Source organism: Sceloporus undulatus, chromosome 6, assembly GCF_019175285.1.
Source record: "Sceloporus undulatus isolate JIND9_A2432 ecotype Alabama chromosome 6, SceUnd_v1.1, whole genome shotgun sequence".
NCBI lineage: Eukaryota > Metazoa > Chordata > Lepidosauria > Squamata > Phrynosomatidae > Sceloporus > Sceloporus undulatus.
Window position 1 is genome coordinate 36,168,462 of NC_056527.1, and position 18,626 is coordinate 36,187,087.

Consider the following 18,626-nt stretch of genomic DNA (forward strand, 5'->3'; position numbering starts at 1 on the left):
TTGTCATAAGTCAGAAACATCTTGAAGGCACACAGTAACAACAATGAAGGGATTATAGGAAAGTAGCTGAAATGACAGAAAGAAAGGGGTTAAACTGTTGGTTAAAATTTGGAGTACTAACAGAAAATATGATGAAAAGCAAGTAGCTCTTGGACAGCCAGAGATCTCACTTGAGTCAAAGTGAATCCAATAGTAAACAGCTATATCAGTCTCCCATGGCTCCATTCTATGGAATCTTGGAATTTGTAGTTTGCTGAGACATTTAGGATTCTCTCTTTAGATCAAGGGGGTTATCTCTGATTTCTTCCCTCTTCCTTATATCATGACAGTGACTGGGGGAGATGGGACCAGTGGCATTTGATAGCCCTTATTAGGTTGCAACCAATCAGCCTGGTTTTGCCTAGTCTAGCTGATCTATGAGCCTAGTGCTAATGGCGAGAGAAAAAGTGCACCCATGCAATTGACTGTTAGCTACATGATATTTTGGGCAGGTTGGCAAAGACAATTAACCACAATTAGCTAGTTAGAAAGCCATCCTATCCAACAGCAAATGAGAAGAACTGTGGGGAAATGAATAGATTGGCAGGAGAGGTAGATGTATGGGTGTGTACAGAATGATAGGTTAGGTATGTGTGTGTATGCGGGTGATTAAAATGAATGGGTGGTGGAACAACAGGATGTGTTAGTGTGTAACTATGAATATATATGGGTGGATGGATGGGAGAGAACAGAATAGTGTCTACTGCTACAACACACTGTGCACAGTTTCTTGAGTGTCAGTGTGTGCTATTCTGTTTCCGATCCAGTGGCATTTAGAAGCCTATACAGAGTGGCAGAAATCCTCAGAACAGAGCATTTAATGGCAGAGTGTCATTTAGTAATTGAAATTAACCCAATAGCAACCAATAAGGTTATCAGCTTTGAATCTTGGATCAGTTTTTGCTGCAATGCAATTGTCTGTGCCAACAGAAAACTGACAGAAGTCTATATGACCTGTTATATTACTTTACATCTACCTAGCTAACTTAGAGCTCTAAGAATCCTCCCCCCCCTTTTTTTCTTTTCTTTTCTTTTCTTTTCTTTTTTGGCATTGAGAAGATGTGAAACAGATCAGCAGCAAGCATGTCTGATGAACATTGGGGCCCAATGTACATCAGTCAGTGTGCTGGCTCTACTACACTGTCAACATAGCAGCAGCCCTGTACTGAATATGGACATAACACAATTGTACTACCGGTATGCTAACTCCTACATACATAAGTCCGCTTACAAAGATGTAACATCCCAACAGGATTCCAGCCAATATTTCTAAAAGTCTTTTTTCAGCATTCTCAAAACACATACCGCTACTTAGTTTCTTTCAGTTTCCCCCAGATTTCCCATTATTCTCCTCAGGTTCTTTAATCTTCCCTAAAATTCTTTTGCGGCTCTTTTGCTCTTCCCTTTTACCATTCAATTCCACTTTCCTTGTTACATTACAAGATCTTGTCTTGTTCCTGGTCAGGCTGTCTGGATGAGACTGAAAATTGTGGTCCAAACCTAACTTTTCCAAGCTGCTTTTAAACCTTGAGGCTCACTAGATGAAATTGGATCAATCACTATAACTCAGGCTAAGATATCTCATAAATTGTAGTAAATATAAAATCAGGGCGCAAAATAATGCATAGTGCCTTGAGCTCCAAAGGAGAAAGTGTGAAATAAATGTAAATTTCAAAAAAATCATTGGGGTGGGTGAGAAATAAATGCTTTCCCTTCACTCTGGGGTTTCAAAATGACACTGAACCTCCAAAATATAAATACTAGAATTTTTTTTAGCCAATCACAAACACCAGTCTTCTAGTTCTCATTCAGCACCAGAATCAAAGATGTTGGGCTAAAAGATGCACAGCATTTGCAAACTGTAGCATTTGCAATGCATCTTCAAGAATAATGTCAATATTTATGGAGTTTTATATAGATTCCATGCTTCTCTACAAGGGCATGCTTCTGTTTGCAATATAACAACAAGGAACAGTAGGCTAGTACAGGCAGATATTTACTTTTGGGAATTCCCTTTAGGCATTCTTTTTTTGTTAAAAAGCGTGCTTTATGCACACAGACTCACAAATCCCTAGAAATGTACCATGCTCCTATTGCCAGCTGAGTTCTTCCAAGCAAAGATGACATCAACCATCTGTCACGTTGTACTAATCCTAGGAAGTAGAGCCAACTGTAGAGAGAATAAATACCTTTTATATCTATTAGCCAAATATTTACATTAAAAATGAAATGATTAGAATCTCACCAGACAAGCTGATGATTCCCTCTGAGTAAGCTATACAATCAAAATGTATTTGTAAATGTGGTTTTAATCACTTTAAACAGCCTAAACAAGTAGCATATTTTCAAATACATGCCGCCCTTGATTTTTTTAAAAAAACAACAAAAACCCTACTTCAGATTATGAACCCACCAAATTTGATATAAACACACTTTTAAACATTTGCCATAGTTATGCAGAAAAGTAAAGACCTGGGACATCAATTTGGGTCAGACAACCAGGAACAGATGCTTGGAGAAGAGCAGAACTTGGAAAAGTTACTTTTTGGACAACTTCGACAGTCCTACAGCCAACCTTTCCAGTAGCTATGCAGTACTTTATGATTTGTAGTTCAAATAAGTAATGTTTCCAACCGCTAGAAAGTAGGGAGTAGTGGGGAACTAAATGTTTTAGTGTGGAATTGGAAAGGAGATATTGGTTCTGTCCTTTCATTTTTAAAGTTTCATAATCATAAGGACTAGAAATGGGTTCTTTTAAAATATAAGATTTTTTTTAAAAAGCTTTTTGATATAATATTTTTCTTAGACATCACATGCACCCCCATCCACTGAAATGGAAAAATTTATGCAGAAACAACTAAGATGGAGATTTCTGGTTCTACAGATGTGCTGTTGAAATATGCTGGTCTCATGGGTTCAACTTCTCCCTATGGCAAGAGTTCGTGCTAGACCATTATATATTTGTTCTCATTTCAAAACACTCTCCCATGAATGGTGATCTCTCAGGCATTTAGTTAGTGATACTCTTTCATAGCAATTTCCTGTTTCTGTAGCTTTTTGGTCTGATCCAGCAGGGCTCTTCTTATGTTCTTAAGGAGTTCAATCGGTTTTGCTAAACAGACTTGCAAATACAGAGGTCTTAGAAGCACTCTGTTAAATGACACTGATGTATCCCTTATCAGTTCAATGAGCTTCAAACAAAACCCACATTTATTAATTTGTAATAGTGGTTCATCTGAGGACTGCCTCAGTCTGTACTCTTGTCAGTGAAATGTGTAGTGCCATTACAAGCCACAGGTAGCAATGAATCATATATATTTAGCTTGGTCTCTGTATCTTGGCCTGTCATTCCCAATATTAAATTAGTTCTGACTTTTTTGCACACACACACACACACATGCACAATCTCACAGGGGTCCACAATTTCCTTGATGAGATATTGAAGATGAGGAAAACAGTCTTCTTACCTTTCTACCCAGAATCCCAAGAAAGCCAGCACCAGGACCTGTAGTCCAAACAAGGACCTTTGCTGAGCTTTGATTAAAATGGCTGTTTTTTAAACTGATGTTTTTAATTGTTTCCATGTTTGAATTACATTTGGTTTTGTTTGAAACATATTTTTATCTGCCTCAGGTTCTTTAGGAGGGCACCAAGGGAGAAAATGTAGATTATAAATTTATCAAACAAATACAGGTAATAAAGAAATAATGAGCAACAAAGTTTATATGAAGCAAGCTAATTCAAACCTCCCAACCAGCAAAAAACCCAGGAGAATAGCATTTCAGGAAAGTACACCTTAGAGGAGAACTGTGCCCCTTGGAAGCAAGTTTCTCTTGATTATTTAAAGGGGAAAATATGGATAAACACTCTCTCTCTCTCTCTCTCTCTATATATATATATATATATATATATATATGCATTCCCATTGGAGGAGTCATAAAATAAAACTGACATCTCTGTATGGCCCTCATGTCATTTGATTCACATTCCTGCTCTACTGATCCACAGGGCTAAAATGCCACTTCAGGAGACCCTTAAAATACAGTTCATGAGGCACCATCTCCTTCCTTCCTTCTTTCTTTCCACAGTATGGTTATGGAGAGAGACTTTAGGTATAATTCAGTTGCGTTCTTTTTATGTTCATAAATGAAGCTGCTGATAGTAAGATGTAATCCAAAGGATCCAGAAATGGCTTTCTTGGGGAGGGGTGATCTAGTGGCTATACCTGTGGACCTGGAGCAACTGTACAATTTCATTTTTGTCCAGTGTGTGTGTGTGTGAAGGGGAGGTTGGATGTTTTAATCTGTGCAAGGAGATCTTGAATGTTTTGGGTGCTTTGTGGTGGGCTTGATACAATTTTGGCTGCTTTGGGTGAAAAAAAAAAATCCAGCTGAATGTTTACATAATCAGTCTAACTACAGCAAAGTTCTGGTGAAGTCGGATGTTGCCAGCACCCAGCATCTGACATGACATCTGCAGCGCTTTCCCAGCTGCGGGGCACATTGAGTCAAGTAGTTGTGGCAGGACCTCAAGGGGTCTCTCCAGTTGCCCATTCTTGATGCACCCTATGAATGGGAGAATAGTGCAGACATCATCCTCCGTGGCCTCAGAAATACTCCAAACTTGCCTTTACAGCATTTCTAAGGCATTGGAGAATGATGTCTTTACTTTTCCCACCTTTAGCCTATAGCAGGGGTAGGCAACCTTTTTGAGCCAGGGGCCGGGTTGGTGTCCCCCAGACAACCGGGGGGGGGGGGGGGGAAGCCAAAAATTAAATAACATAGGGCAACATTTTCAAATGTAGGACACATTTTTTAAAAATGGAGGACATGCAAAAAATTTGATAATTTTTAAAAAATGTTAATATAAATGCATGTTTCTTAGGCATGATCAAAATGGAGGACATTTGGGCATTATTCCTAGACAGATGGCAGAAATGGACTTCCCTTTCTGGCCAACCCCCCCTCCCCCCATTCCAAATAGCACATTTGGGCATTGAACATGGCTTTACTTAAGATGGCCTCTTGCATATTTCAGAGGCTTATTTCATAACCAAACTCTTTGGGTTTCACACTGAACATGGGTTCACATGGCTATGCATATTGAACATGTCAAGGTGGTTTCACAGTTCTTGCACCAAGTGTACTTCTCAGAAGTGTGTACTTGGTCAAGGGACTGTAGTTTTTCTTCACTGCGCATGAGTTTGTAAAAATCACAGCAATTTACATTGGCCATGCCTCTGAAGCTGGCTCATATCAATATCACCATCACCATCATCATCATCATTGCTAAAACAAAGCAGACCTGTAAAAATGGAATGGAAATCCTCCTCCTGCTGCTGCTCCTCCTCTTCTTCTTCTTCTTCCTCCTCCTCCTCTTCCTCCTCCTTCCTTCCTCCTCCTCCTCCCTTCCTCCCTCCTCCTCCTCCCCACACGCCTGCGCTGGAGGCCAATGGCCCCGCGTGCCTACGCTGGAGGCCAATGGCCCCGCGCACCTGCGCTAAAGGCCCCGTGTGCTTCTGCGACAGGCCAAAGGCCCCGCGGGGCCTTTGGTGGCAGCAGCAGGACCGAGCTGGGGCCAGTCCCAATGGCTCGGCGGGCCGCAGGTTGCCGACCCCTGGCCTATAGGGAAGAATCATCTGGGCTCCTCTTCAGCTTTCAGTTTCAGTTTCACCTCCCCCCCCTCCATTTTTGTATTTAAAATAGTCTATGGTCACCCAGTGATCATCATGGCTCATAGGGGCCAAGAATCTGGACTTTCTATGTCTAGATCTAATCTCACTGGCTCTAATTTCAAGGAAAAAGGAGAATGGGCCCACCTTGAGAGTTGAAATTGAAATAAAATGGGTTTCTTCTGAACATGTAACCCACAGGCAGTTTGGAACGTATGAATGGCAGCTGCAAAGTGAGGCAACAGAAAATCTTCTCCCAAATGCTATCTGTTTGGCCTTTCCAGAAAGAAACTGCTGTGAAACTGCAGTTTGAATTACACACACACACACACACACACACTTCTTCAGACCAGCCCTTTTGGTCCAGATACATGCTTTTCATGCCAACGCAGTAATAAAACTTGGAAAAGACTATGTAGAGTGCACGTACCTTTACACTACAAAGGCCAATGGAGACTTTTGCACATCATATACCAAAGCTTGTGAAACTATTAGGAATCAGACATAATAATGAAAGAAGAGGACGCCGGCAAAATATAATCATTCTGTATAGAAAGCCTTCCTGAGGGTGAGGGGCAGGGAATTAGTTGAGAACTGTTTAGAATAAACACAGACATATTTATAAAACAAAACCACATTGATACTTCTCTACATGGCCAAGTGTCAACATAGATAAAATCACATTACCCAGGAACATGGGAACTTGAACTGATATAAATGTAAACAACATTCCTAACATCCCTATGCAGAATCTCCAAAATAAACCCGAACACAGATCTAAGTGGGCTTTCTTTCGTGAACAAAATACCATCAGTGTCAAGTAGTCTGTCAGTTGATAGCAACCCCATGAATTTCATAGGGTTTTCATAGGTAAGGAATACTTGGAGGTGTTTGCTATTGCCTTCTTCTGAAATATAGCCCACAACACCTGGTATTCCTTGCCATTCTCCCATCCAAGTACTAACATGGCCTGACCCTGCTTAGCTTTTGAGATCAAACAGGAACTGTACCTTCAGATTCAATCATCAGTGACACTGAGATCATTCTCTTTATTCTTTTGGTTCACCTACAGAAATAAAGTGATCAGTACCTCTGAGACCAAACAAATTAGAAAAAAAACCATCTTCCAGAACAGAAATGAAGGAGATTTACACAGACAGGAGACAAGTCAGGTTTCAAAGATAATACACTTGGGATCCAAGCTTCTTATTTATTACTACTAATATAGACTTTTGCTGCATCTATACAGCAGAATTAATGCAGTTTGACACTGTTTTAATTGTCGTGACTCAATGATATGGAATTCTGGGATTTGTAACTTTGTGAAATATTTTGCCACAACAAACCACAAATCCCATATTTTCATAAGATGGAGCCATGACATTTAAAGTGGTGTCTGATTGCATTAATACAGCAGCATGGTAGCAGCCTGAGATTGGGATCCAGATGAAAACTAGACAGAAAATCTTATGATGGCAGTAAACTTTATATAACCAAACAGTAACATCACAGTAGGAGCAAGAAACGTGAAGTGATATAATTTAATTTGGGTGATAACCCAAATACCAGAAGAACTGTAGTGGTGCTATTGCTTAGTAGTACAAATAGTTTCATTAAATGAGGAATGTCAGAAGTGAGATCTATGGTGTGGATACGAGGCTAACATTTTGCTTGGCAGGTGAAACATGTCTGATCCATGCTCCCATTTACAAGAAGCATCTGTTCTGATTAGATGCCTTCTGTGATCTTTAACAGGTTTAACAGAGGAACATTACTTCAGAACTACACCAGGCTGTTGATTATTTTTACATTAAAAGACCATTTGAACTTTCTGTTTAAGTCAATAACAGCTTGATATGCAAAACATTTAAGTTAAGATACCTACGTTCTACTGGCTGAATCCTACTGAAGTTAATGGGAAGTAACAGCTTGATCCTCGGCTGCTGCTGCTTACTTAGCTACAATGGCAAAAATGGAGGTGAGTGCTGCTGGAGTTAAATTGGTATTATTTGTTAAACAAATGGATAGGGCTGGCTCTCCTACTAGGCACAGTGAGGCAGCTCATGAGACAGTTCTCTTGAGCAACAGATTTGGATCATCGTGAAAGGGCAGCAAGTTGTTAGCTACTTCATTTCTTCTGATCGTATTTTTACTGCTAGGTTAGGTGGGGGAAAGGCACTTGTGGGAAGTGCTTTCTCAACAGTCAACTTAATTTGACTTGTTTAGGATACCTCATGTCATATGTTGAAGGGGGTGTCATGTACTGTTCTGATTCAGGAATTCCCCTTCCCCAATGTGCATCCCTCCCTCTCTTTGTGTTGCCTAAAGATTTCTTTTTGGGCCTGCAAAATTTGTGGTCTTACTAAGCATGCTTCTGTACACAGACATTGATATTTTCACCATGTAAGTGTCTTTGCTTAGAGAATGGGTTCAATTCTAGTATATATGATGATAATACAAATTCATTGATGTGAAGACACAGACATTTGGGTTGGCAACAGAGTATTTATAAGACCTTGCCTCAAATATGGGAAAAGTAGTAGTCTATTCAGTTCTCCGAAGATCTCTCTTTATGGCAATCCTGTGATAATAATATTTATTTAAAAATACAAATGTTGGGGCAAATATTCTACAAATATTTTAGAATACTGGCTACATTTCTGGGCATGTCAAATGGTCACCATATGCACTGTCAGAAATGCTGCCTTGCAAACAGCTTGCATTTCTTTTTTGTGTTACTTTCATACCTGACCTTTTCCTGAAGGTTTATTTATATGGTTCCTCTCCATTATTTTACCCTAAAAATAACACTGTACACTAAGAGCAAGTTAACGGCTGGGCAAAAGTTACCCACCAAGTTCTATGGAGGTTCAGCAGTGAGGAAAAAGAGGGCAGGATGAGGGCCTTCAGTCAAAGTATTGCCATGAAAGAAAGACAAGGGTAACCAATGGCCTTTAGGACAATGGTGGGGATGAAGCATCAGAGCATATGATGACAGTGAGAAATGGTGGCAAAAAGGAGCTTTCACATTTGGGACCCTGCTTAAGCATTGTGAGCTTTGCTGGGACTTGACTGGCAGGTTAGAGCTGTATTGCTACTCCTGCTTACTTTCATTGGACAGGCAAAGAGAAGATGTAGCAGAAAAAACAATGTTTGTGTTGGATGGGGATGACTTGATGTGGTGCGGGGAAGTCACGGCTCTGGGGAAGAAAGGGGAGGCGTATTCAAGGTCAGTTCTTCACCTGTCTTGGATTGAGAGTCCTTCTTCACTGGGGAGAAAAGTGGTATGCCAGCTGTGCCTCCCCCTGCCCTGAAGAAAAAATAAATGTCTTTCCTCACCAGGGAGAAGCTTCTCCCTTTGCACCCAGTTACTTTGTGAGCATCAACTGAGCAACCAGTTTAGCAGTGACTGAGAAGCCTCTCACCTGTGTTGGCTTACGCAAGGCTGGCACAAGTGAGAGGCTTCTTGGTCACTGCTCAGCTAGCTACTCAGTTGCAAATGTGAATGAACAGCCAGTCAAGCAGTGACTGAGCAGCCAATGAAATAGTGACTGAGCACCTGGTTGAGCTTTCCTTGTGCTGTAAGCCACGGGCAAGACTGAGGAACAGACATGGACCACTGCAATTGCTGTATTCCCATATGAGAGGTTGAGACATAAGTAGAGGCAGTGGCAAGATGGGCTGAGGTTGATGCTACTAGCCAGCTGGCCACTGCACAGACAGTAGACCTAATAACAAGAAATAGGTGGGTGAGCACTAGGGCTGTTGCCCAAGAAGGAAGGGGACGGTAGCTCAAAAAAGAGGGAGGACCACTAAGAAATGCTATTTGGGATGCAGTTGCAGCTTAATAGCTGGTTGCTAGGCTTAGCAAACAAAGGCGGGTTACAGACCGCCCTCAAGCGGCCATTCTCCCGCCGCCGCCATTCGCTGCAGAGGGAAGCCCCAGCGGCTAGACCACGAGGCTTCCCGGTGCAGTGAAAAAGGAGTGCCAAAATGGCGCTCTTTTTCAAAACGCGGAAGTGGCACCGCGAGGGGCGAAGCGCGCCCTCGCGGTGTCACTTCCGCCGTGACACGTCTGGATGCTATGCGTCCAAGATGTCAAAATGGCAGCGCCCATGTGGATGGGTGCCACCATTTACAACGCACTCCGCACGTGTTGGGGCAGGGCCAGTTAGGAATGGGCGACTCTTCCTAACCCTAACACGCCCTTTCCTAACCCTAACATGCATGGAGCACGTCATAAGTGGCGGTTTGTAACCCACCAAAGAGTGAAACCCAGCCCAATGGTGTGTGATGGGATGGCCCTCCCAGTATAGGTTTTGATAGTTGCTCTTCCATTAGAATCCAGTCTGAGAGGACTGAGATTTACATACAGCTGCTGTGTTTAAAGGAAAAGAGTTAATTCTGTCTTGTGATGGATTTCCCCCCTGTAACAATAATGAACATGAAGTGAATTTATATAAGATATGCTATTTTGGTTGGTTCTTCAATAAACGTTACTGTTTGTTTATAGCTCCTGACCCTGACTGAATTGGTTTTAGTCACTATACTGAAGAAAGAATATGTTACCAAAAATACATAAACTGGACTTGAAGGAACAGTTGTGGCCCAAGCTTTTATACACATATAGATGGTGGTAAAAGGGCAGAAATAGGGCAAAGTGTTAGTGACTGGATATCTTACGATGTTGGAAGGCAGAATCAGACTACGGAGCTCATAGCACAGCTTTAAAAATAAACTTACTGCTCCCAAATTGAATTCTAATTTGCCTGTATCGGGATGCTATCGCATGGCTTTTTGCTGTCTGGCTTTGCAAATTGGCTGGCTGAACTTGGATTCTACCCAGAAGTTACATGGGCCGCATCTGCCCGGTGGCAGCTGTAACAAAAATTCCATTGCAATAGGATCCAGATGCAGCCCGAATTAGAATTCAGTTCGGGAGTGGTAAGTCAATTTGTAGAGCTGTGTGATAGGTTCCCTAATCTGATTCTGTCTTCCAACCTCGTAAGGTATCCAGTCACTGAAATAATTCAGTTTGACACCACTTTAACTGTCATGACTCAATGTTATGGAATTCTGGGAAGTGTAGTTTGTTGTGGTACCACACCTTTCTGACAGAGAAGGCTAAATAAATGTCTCACAAAACTATACTTCCAAGAATCCCATAGTATTGAGCCAAGGCAGTTAAAGTCATGTCAAACCAGATTATTTCTGCAGTGCAGATGCAACCTAGGTCTTAAAGAAGGTCCTATCACAATGGTTAGATGTTGGAGAGGGAAGGTAAATAATGCAATTTAGATAGGCAAGAAAGGGGTTTGTATTGTTTACATGTGCATACACCAATTCCAAACAGTGAGATGTCTGAGGAGTGCTAGTATTTATCCAGACTTCAGTTTCTTTTGAAGGAAGTCACTGGAGATATGGCATTTCTGTGATGTACATGTACTGATATTTATAGGCTGAGCACAGAGTCAAATTCATAATTATCATCTTGCCAGCTGATTTTTGTTTTCCATGAAGTCTCCATTGTGCCATTGCATTTCCCACAGAAGCAAATCAGCCTTCTGCCATTTTCAATCTCAGTTCCAACACAAAATAAATAACTTCCTATTGTCTACAATCCTGACTTACTCTCTCTTATTTATGGAGAGGGGACATGGAGAAAGAGAAGTAATCTTACCTTATCACCTTGCTTCCACAGAAACATATGATGTCTCAGGACACCAGTGGTTACAGCCTACTCACATTCAGCTAAGTGAAAATGTCTCCATCTTGTTGATATCACTGTGCTTCTCCTAATCACAGTTGCATATTTCTTCCCATCATTGCTTTGTATCAGATTGTGAGAACTGGGGGAGCAGGGGGCTGCATGGTAATTCCCACCCCCATTTAAATGCATACGTTTTAAATTAAGTCCTAACACATTGTTTCCATCGATTCAAATCTGCTTGTGCATTTTAGCCATTCCTATTTTAACACTGCCTATTGTTTTTGTGGGCACTTCAATGCACTGAACCGCCCATAGGACTTGCCAATGTGTGAATTATCACCATGGGCTGTGTTTCCTTTAATGACTCTTGATAGGTTATGAAAAGGCTTTTGTTGGGATCATCAAACCTAACAAAATTTATAACCACCGCTAAATGAGAATTAGAGTTGAAAGAGATCTTGGGTCCCTTTGTAATCAGAGCTATGTGCATACAGTATGTGTATGTGTGCACGCACACATACACATTTGGTATTAATTTGCTCTCCTGAATCAAATCCAACATTTGGACGAAGACCCACAATAAACGCAAGTGTGTTTTATATGCATGTACGCTTAATCTTTGCAGCCAATTTTAGCTCCAACCCAAATGCCAAAAGGTACTTTCTCATAGCCAGAGACAGAGACAGTGGTTTAATTCTGTGACATATTCCTGAAGTCACTCTCACATATCCTCCTTGCAAATGTAAACATTAGCTATTGCTATACGCTGATTTCATTTTAACCTGAACTGTATTTACTATACCTAAGGACAATTCGCATAGAGCAAAGAGCCCCAATATTTGTATTTTAGAATAAATATTATGAATCTCTCCCTCTCAGGGGAAGAAAATGTTTAGATAACCTGCCTCTCACATTGGAAAGCTGGCTGTACTCTCCAGTACTGAAAAACTGCTGCTTATAAAAGTGCAATGCCTCCTAGCCATAGTTAAAAGATGCCCCTATTTCTTTGCAAAGGGTGGAACGTATGGAAGCTGTAAATAAATTATGATTGCCAAAGATCAGAGGAATTTTTTACACAAGACCAAAGCAACTTAAGCTTAAGCTTTGATACAAGCCTGTTAATAATTCAGGACAATGGTAATCATCACAACTCCCAAATTCCTAACAATTGAATTGCCCTTTGGGGGTATTAACGGATGATTAACAATTGTTTTAAGTCTTTACTGACTGACCTCTCTGGAGGTAACAAGGTATAGTGTATTATTTAAGAAGGAAGTAAAACATCTATCTCTGATTAAATAGGATCTGTAAATCTTAGAGCACAGACTCTTGTTTTGCTGTCAGCTGCCATTTGAGAACAAGACAGAGTATCAGCTGTGCATAGAAAGACTTGTATTTTATTGAATAAGACCAATAGGTTCATTCAGAATTTCCTGTTCACATATGGGTCCAGGCTTATTTATTTAACTTAGAGCATTTTTATTCCCATTCTTCAAACAACAAAAAAGACTCTCAGAACAGGTTATGTTATGATAATTAAAACAGTATGATCCCTGCCCAGAGATTTACTCAAGAAAAAACAGATGGGAGGGAAGAAGAAAAGAAGTTATTATTAAGACACTGCCACTATTGTAGTTTTAGTAATAATATTCCTGGTGGTAGCAATAATACTAGTAGGCTTCTATGCAGCTGTCTTTTGTGTGGTCTGAGTATGCAATATCCATTTACATATAGCTAGATTGCTCCTGCTAAGCAGGTCTAGAGCTGGCTAATGCTTAGATGGGAGATCAACTGGGAAGCTTATGTACTCCATTGAATCCCATTACGAGTTTGGGTATGTCATGAGATGACATGACTTATTAGAAAAGACAATAATGGACAATAAAGTTGAAGATATTTCAAAAAACAGAAGACCACAACGTAGGTGGCTTGTCTCAATCAAGAAAGTCATGACTCTCAGTTTGTAAGACAAGGGCTGTTAACAACAGAGTGTCTTGGAGGTCGCTCATTCATAGGTTCACCATAAGTCAAGGCTGACTCCACAACATTTAACAACCAAAATTCACTTACTCAAGTACAAGGTGTCGTTCAGTTAGAAATTTCTGAGATAGGATCTCCAATGAACAGGTATGCCTCAGTTAGCAAGGCAGAAGTGTAAACAAATAAAAAAGTTGTTTCACATGTTTTTTTTTTCCCTTTTCTTTTCTATTTTACTACCTACCATTCCTAACAAAAATATTTCTGGAGAAAAAAGTATTTCTATTTTTAAATTCATTGTCAGGATTTTGTATATTTCCAACCAATATTTTTTCATTTCCGGGCAAATTCACCATAAATGAAAAAACAAACTTATGATGAAAGAACATTTCCAACAATTGGGTTTAGAATTCTTATGCATATACGCAATTTTTGAGGGTGACAAATGCCACCTGTATATCATAGAATCATAGAGTTGGAAGAGACCACAAGGGCCATCCAGTCCAACCAAACTCAGTTAGGGGCTCAACAGACCACCCCAAAGGGCTGGTGCATAGCCGCCCTTTCCTATTTGGATTGGGGCCGAGGCAACCACAGGACACAACCCTGATCCAGCCTTTCAAGGGCGCAAAAAAGAGCCACAAAAAGTGGCTCCTTTTTGTGCCCTCAAAAGGGTGCCATAGCCCTGGCAGCATGGCTATACAGCGCTCCTTTGGTGCTGTATCATATGGACACAGCACTGGAGGACTGCCATGAAGCCACACAGTGTGTGGAGTGATGCATGGCGTCATGGTGCCCTGGGGGTGGAGTGGGGGCATGCATCATCTGGAAACGAGCCTAAGTCAACATTTATCTAGGCTCCATTGATTCAATGCATATAACAGGGTCTAATAATTGTGATTTCAGCCTATGGGATTTCAGCCTATGGTTCCAGGTATGATGATGGCTGCAGGCTATATAAACGCTTGAATGCTTGGTCAGTCCACATGAGAGCCCAATGATGTAGGGGTTTGACCCTTGGATTATGATTCTGGAGACCAGGGTTAGAATTCTAGCTCAGTCATTTGGTGAACATGGGCAGGTCACATTCTCTCAGCTTTAGGATGGCAATGGGAAACTTCTTCTGAAGAAACTTACCAAGAAAACCTTATGAAGCTTTTGCTTTAGGGTCACCATAAGTCAGAAACTACTTGAAGGCACACAACAGCAAGGGCAGTCCATAGCTATTAGCCAAGGCCATAATATAAAACCTTTGGGATTAGAGGAAGCATGTTTCTGAGTACCAGCTGCTGGAGGAAAACCATAGAAGGCTTTTGTTTTCCTGTTCCGCTTTTTGCCTTCAAAGCAGGCTAGATACTGTATGAAATGTGATGCTGAGGGAGCTATTCAAGTAAACTGGAGAGTCATCTGCAGATTATGCTCTAGCTCTAAACTTCCTATGTCACTTACATTGAATGGCCTATAAGTTTTTCTATGGGTTCATGGTTCTACTGACTGGATGGATTTTGAACTGATCCAGCAATATTCTTGTTTGTATAAACTGGTGTGTGAAAAAATGACAAGATTTCCACCCTACTTTTGGTATAAGTTGTAGGGTGTATTTATATATACTTCTCTGTTAATATACATACTTTTCAGATTAATGTACCTGGAGTGTTATTCCAATTGTTAGCATTGATTAGCCTCACCCCTAAAAGTTTTAAACAAGCAATTTGTCCTTGACTGTATGACTACTAAATGTGTTTAAAGTGTGTTAATAGATAATAAAACTTTTCTATGATGTTATGAACTCCATGTGTTGGTAAATTTCCTGTACATTTGCAATGCAAAGACATTTCCCTGTTCATTCACATGCAGTTTTCAAGAAATCTGGAACAATCACTGTGCAAATGAAACTTAAACATAAAGCAAAATCAGTCAGGTTCCTATGCTTCCCCCAACCAGGAAAGAAATATCCTCTAATAAAAAGACAAAAGAGTACTTCCAGATGTGCTTTGCTTGTATTTTCCAGCTGTGTAAGTTAACAAAATCCTAAATTGTGCTCTCTTCTTCCCAACAGCAGATGAAACTGTATCCTAGAAAAAGATCCAATTCATTCTAAAATGGTCATTATTAAGGAAAATCATTGTTCATGTATTTTAAATACTTATTTTTCCCCTCCATCTGGTACAAGTTTTTGGAGTCATTGCCTAGTTCAGCAGCAGAAGAAATATTCCTCCTACTGCTCACAAATGCTTGAGTCTTTTATTCCAGAACAGTTCACAGAACAGTTCAGAACAGGTTAATGAAAGATTTTGAATACTCTTGCTAGATCAGTCTTCTTAAGAGAGAAGGGTCACAACAGTAATTACCTGGGTGGTCCAACCAGAAGGAATTTTTATCTTAGAATTCAAGACACACCAAGTTTGACTAATCACCCACAGTGTGTTTGCAATTAAAATTACACTATATTAACCCTGACAATGTGAGGTATCAATATTTTATGTATGGTTTGACAGTTCTAAGCAGAACATTTGTGGTACTTGATTGAAAGAATTCACTTTTAAAGCAAGAGTTCCTTAATCTTCTTCAGAACCGTTAACAAAAGATACAAAGCAGGGAATGCAAAGAAACATTTTCAAAAGAAGTCTGATCTTCAAGATATTTTACAATCTCTTGTCAAGAAAGGGGGATTATTTTTTTATTGTTTTACATCTTAAGTACTTCCTTCATGCAAAGTCAAAATTTCGGCTGTTTATACACTGTGCATTTTCTTTCAGTGTTGTGTCAAGGGAAAGCCCATAAGTCAATGTTATTTAACAATGTGATTTTATTCACACTTACTTCAGAATACATCCCATTTAATCCAATGGGTCTTACTTCTCAATAGACATGCATGCAGAATCAGATTGAAGTTTAACTTGGCTTTGTGAAAGTGGAATATTATTAACAACAAATTGAAAATAAATCAAATATTATTTGGATGAATCTGTGGAACAAGTAAACAATCATATGTTTTGGGGAGGATGTTTGCATATTGTTTCTTAAAGTTAATTATAGTTGGTCCTTGGGATCCATTATATTTTTGGTTCCAGGACCCCTATGGATACCAAAGTCCATGGATGCTCAAGTCCCATTATATATAATGGCATTGTAAAATGGCATCCTTTATATATAATGGCAAAATCAAGGTTTGCCTTTTTGAATATTTTTATGGTGTGTGAATATTTTCTAACTCTGGTTGATTGAATGCATGGGTGCAAAATCTGTGGCTATGAAGGACCAACAGTATATTTGGTGATGGAATAGGGTATACCATATAGGATATGGTATACTAGGACTTGTAGTTTTGTGAGATATTTAGCCTTCTCTGTCAGAGAGAAGGCTAAATTACATAATATGTTGGGGATGCTTTGATTTAGATTTCCTGCATGGCAGAATGGGGTTGGACTGGATGGTCCTTGCGGTCTCTTCCAACTCTATGATTCCATGATTCTATAGCACACTGATCCTACTGTGGTTTTAATTGTTTTTAAATGTATAAAGTTTTAAAGTTATAAAGTCTTATAATGCAACCCATTCACTGATGGACTATTGCACTATAATTTTTTATTGATTGATTTTATATCCTGCCTTTCTCCCAAAATAGGATTCTCTTACAGGGGTTTGTTTTTTATAAAAAGAAAGGAACGTATAATGTCTTGGAATTTAAAATTATGATAGATAGATAGATAGATAGATAGATAGATAGATAGATGAGTCTTGGAATTAAAAATTGTGTGTGTGTGTGTGTGTGTGTGTGTGTGTATGTCTTGGAATTAAAAATTCCTCTTGGAAGTGGGAATGAAATGTTGTGTGGATGCAGCCTGGGTTCTTAGCTCAGCTCAGAAGTTGGAATGCAGTGTCTCAAAGCATGAACAGAGTGTCTCTGAGCATGAACAGAGTGGCTACCACTTATTGCTTGAGCAGCCGCACTTTGCTTTATTGAGCTGAATTTATCCGATGTAAACACCTTCAGAGGAAGGACTGATTTTGCATCTGCACTGAAAAAATAATCCAGTTTGATGCCACTTTAACTGCCCTTGGCTCCATGTCATGGAATGCTGGGATTTGCAGTTTGCTGTGGCACCTGACAGAGATGGCTAAACAGCTCCTCAAAACTACAAATCCCAAGATTTCATAGCACGGAGCCATAAAGAAAGTTAAAGTGGTGCCATCGCAAGGTAAACGCTCGACCTTCTTTTTGTGTCTTGGGGGGGGGGTAGTTCTTAGCCTCTCAAAATGGTGGCATTTAGTCTGGACCCCCCATTCCCAAAATCCTGGCTACGTCCCTGGTGCCACCCACCACCAGCAGCATGGGCCATTTCTTCTGAGGTCAGAACACGTTGCCTCACATTGATCCCATGACTGGGCACCTTGTTCTGTCCACACAGGGAGTGACGCACAGCAGCAGCAGAACAGCAAGACACTTTGTAAACAGCCACCAGCATCACTCCATAGGGCTATGGATCTTCTGGGAAGATCCAGAGCAAATGTGAGTTTATTTAATCTGTGTTAAAGGAGACATACTATGGAAGTATATGTCAGCGAGAGAGATCACACCAGAACTGAGGACTGGGCCCTGCGTTGTCTGGATTGATTGCTGTGGAGATGGGGAGAACATTCTTTGTCTTGTATGGAAATGGCCAAAATGTTCTTCTAGGTTCCTGTCTAAGGAGTAATGATTCTGCTTTGCCCTCAGTTCTGTGCTCTGCTCTGCTTGATTGCCGCTCGATAAAATAAGGATAGCTTAAGATGTACTGACACTTAAAGGCATAATTGAAAAATCATGAACCCGGTCAGTGAAACTCACATTTATGGAATTTTCCATTATCTTAGTTGATGTATTTTTTTAAAGCTAGATTTAATGGGACAGTTCATAATTCAATTCATTTTTTTTAATATGATGGTTTTGCTAGCTGCAAAATTTACAGTCTGTTTAGGGGACCCTGAACTCATATTCAGTGCTGTAGCCAACTTAGTGAATTCCAAGTCAAGAAATTTTCACATTGCTTGCTGGTACTTTGTCAGCAACATAGGGTGAAAATAACCAACACATAAGGGACCAAAGGTTACCAGAAGAACACCTTTTGTAGATTAATCCAGTTAAAGTAATCCAGTAACAAGTGAGGAGAAAGAATTATCACTCTGAGAAACTGAACAAATGCTGCCACTTTAAAGACTGAGATGGGCATAGTGTGGCCTGCAAGC